Source organism: Palaemon carinicauda, chromosome 12 (assembly GCF_036898095.1).
Source record: "Palaemon carinicauda isolate YSFRI2023 chromosome 12, ASM3689809v2, whole genome shotgun sequence".
Classification (NCBI taxonomy): domain Eukaryota; kingdom Metazoa; phylum Arthropoda; class Malacostraca; order Decapoda; family Palaemonidae; genus Palaemon; species Palaemon carinicauda.
Window position 1 is genome coordinate 1,529,963 of NC_090736.1, and position 3,328 is coordinate 1,533,290.

At 35.0% G+C, this 3,328-nt stretch overlaps 1 protein-coding gene across 1 annotated transcript in view; it reads right to left on the reverse strand.

Moving 5' to 3' along the window:
* Positions 1–817, reverse strand: part of LOC137650484 (carbohydrate sulfotransferase 13-like) — a 7,882-nt gene extending 7,065 nt beyond the window's left edge. The window contains exon 1 of the mRNA XM_068383710.1: positions 369–817. The gene's annotated coding sequence lies outside the window, so the exon portion shown is untranslated. The remainder of the gene's footprint in view (positions 1–368) is intronic.
* Between the last annotated feature and the right edge of the window lie 2,511 nt (positions 818–3,328).

Here is a 3,328-nt window from a genome sequence, read left to right on the forward strand (position 1 = left end):
AATATGTTTCAAATCTCAGAAAAAAAAATATAGCCATAGGAATTAACGATTAATGTTTTTTATCAATATTTCCAAAATATCGCATACTCTGAAAATAAAACAACTAAGTATATTGGAGGACAAGGACATTTCTTTGGTAATTCAACAATTTTTTTTTAGAAAACACCATATCGACAAACTTTAAACTAAAGACTGCCCAGAATAAATACTATGCGGATTAGTGCCAGATAAGCAGGCCACAAAATGTTATGAAAACGGGATTATTAACAGAACACACTAAAATATGCAACATACACATAAATATACACGATCACACTATGCACTATCCCAGGTTTCTGGACGAATGAGGAAATTCCAATACGACTTACTTGCTAAGGAGGAAGGAGAGCGCTCATCAAGGCACACAGATGCAAAGCACAGGAAATAACATCTTATCACTTATAAAATCCTCGTGAGTCACTTTGTATTTACTTTTCTAGTATGAAATTTTCATCTTTTGAAAGTTTTTAGAAACGCACGAAGAAAATCTAGAGGTCAAGTTTTTCAATCGGCTCACTTCATCGTATTCATGTCACTTCTGCCTAGTTACTTTCAAGTCATGTCAGTTGAAGTTTCAAACTGAATAGCTATACTTTCAATTGTGTCTATTGCTCAAAATACTTTTCACCCGGCAATTTTCGAAGTGTTTCCAGGCGACGTCGCCGTTGAACTGGGGAGCCCCTGGACGGGAGTGGGTCAGTGGACGCACGGACGTAACAAACACACACACTCACACAGTCATTCCATCGGCCCAAGAATCGTCGTAATATAACGGGCCAAGGAAGAGATCCTACTCTGAAGACATTATCTCGTCTTTCTTTATATTGTTAAGAAATACTTTCCGCTAACTATCAGGAAGCAAGAACAATTGTTGCCATATGACTTGCTTAACCTGACTATAAACGATAGGCTAAATTTCTTTAATCAGAAATTACATTAAAGATTAACAGCTTATACATATGGTAGGAAAATTACGGACAAATATTATTTTGAAAGAAACAGGTTGAGCATGAGTATTTTTTTCTAGAGACATATATAAAATAGTACATACTTCCCCATCAATTTTGTGACCATCAAACATTCCTCTTCAAAATTGTCAAAGGTGGCAATAAAATAAAATTCAAAGATAGGTGTACTTACAGAGAAAGGAATGTTTTATTTGTAAAATCCGTTACTAACTGGCAGTGCGCGACACGATTCCTTTAAAACCAGTTCCATAGAAAAAAGAAGAAAAAAAAAAACATTTCGGGGCGTTGAACTCTCCCAGACCGCGCCAAGATGAACCAACTACCTGAAGGGGCCAAGGGCAATGTGGTGGCGCATTCGACCAGGTAGAACGTTATTTACTGTAGATACTGTTAAATGATTTTCCATTCGCTCAAATCAAGGAAAATCGCTTAGAGATTCATTATAATTTTATGAACATATCTATCCAGATATGTTAATTAAAAGGTAAAACGAATTGCAACCATTAGCCTACACTTCCCAGAATGTGCTGCGCTTCCGGGATCTGACAGGGGCTTCCAACTAGCAATCAATCATGTTTATTAGATATAAATTACAATGTACCTTATTTTGAAAATTATTAAAACTAAACTAGAAGGGTACCTTCTTTAAAACTAATTAAAATAAAAGATAATCAAATTAGTAAGACACGTGCATCAAGCAACTTAGCTATTTCTTATTTAGCAACTCCAGACGTATACACAAGTGTTCTTGACCTCTAAGTAGTTAACGCTTCTTCTGGAATTTAGAAATATGAAATCAGTTCATTTGCTTCCACAATTAGTCGAAAGCGTCGATTTGAACTGTGATTTATCGCAAGAAGATTCGATAGAATGAAATGAAGGAATTATTATATACTAGCGTCTTGTTGCTTAACCACCGTTATAGGATATCACTCCCCATCATGGAGGATATGATCCCGCTAGGAATACAATACTTCTCATTGTTTCAGATTTTAGCTTTATGGCGTATCCTGTCCAGTGTCTCTGCCGGCACGGAGATTTCCACAAAATTCAACATTGTATCGACAGGTTTTCAAGAAACTATGGAGAAAATCAAATGAAAATCTAAAGAAAATGAATATGATCTTGGCAATTCTTGAGTACCGTTATTTCCTGAGGTCGGGGACGAACGGTTAGAAACAATGGTTTCGAGTAAGATTTTTCTAGCAGAGGTTACGCAATAATATGCACGCGTACGTTGGTTTATCCTGTTCATTAATTTGAATATTGATAATCTTCAGAATAAATGGACTATTTAATAACAAAGTTCCCTCGGGTAAATAAGATTTATGTATATATATAAATAAATAAATAAATATATATATATATATATATATATATATATATATATATATATATATATATATATATATATGTGTGTGTGTGTGTGTGTGTGTGTATGTGTGTATTATATTCCAGACTAAGCAATCACAACACAATTTAATCATAAAATTAAAGAAATACATCAATTACCATTTCTTCACTGGTCACTGCTGTAGCCTAGATTGCTTCTAAAAACTAAAAATAAATCTTCTTCCCGAGGCTATGCCGATCAATATCTCAAGAACTGTTAAGTATAGGTTTCTAGAGAATTAAACGACCTCACCTAAGATTAGCAATTTACTGATATTAAATTTCATCAAAATTGTTCGTCGTAGGAATGCCATTCAGTTACGCATCCAAGTACATTTTTTTTCTATGTGCAGTGTTGTTCTTTTATATGCTTATTCAGCTAATCAAATTATTGAAATACAAACTCATTAGTTTACGTAAGATTGTTTTCATGGTGAAAAAAAATAATTTATTACAAAACAGCGTCTTAAAAAAAACGATCAATTGTTAGTGGGCCAAGGTCTGAAACATATGATGGTAGTACAAATATCAATCCTTCTAAATCGCTGTAATGGAAACCTTTCCATGCAAATATCACGTTAAAGATGACTAATCTTTATAAACTCAAAGCTAATGCACCAATCAGATGCTCTAGGGTCAAAGCCATTGGATGGACTCATGACTTATACCGTTACCCAATCCAGGCAGGTTTTGCCCATTTTCTATATCCCAGTGTTAGAGCGGACGCCAAGGGACGTACTTGTGTTTACTGTTGTTGGTGTGTTTGCGTTTGTCTCTCTGGTGAGGAAGTAAAGGTGAGTTTATCTTTGTACTTAGGAATGTACTGCGAGGATAGATACTTTTGGAAGGTTCTTAACCTCTCGTGGAATGCGTCTGTAACAGCAATGGAGTTAAAAGACTGGACAGGGTCTTTACAGCAGTCCTTTCCA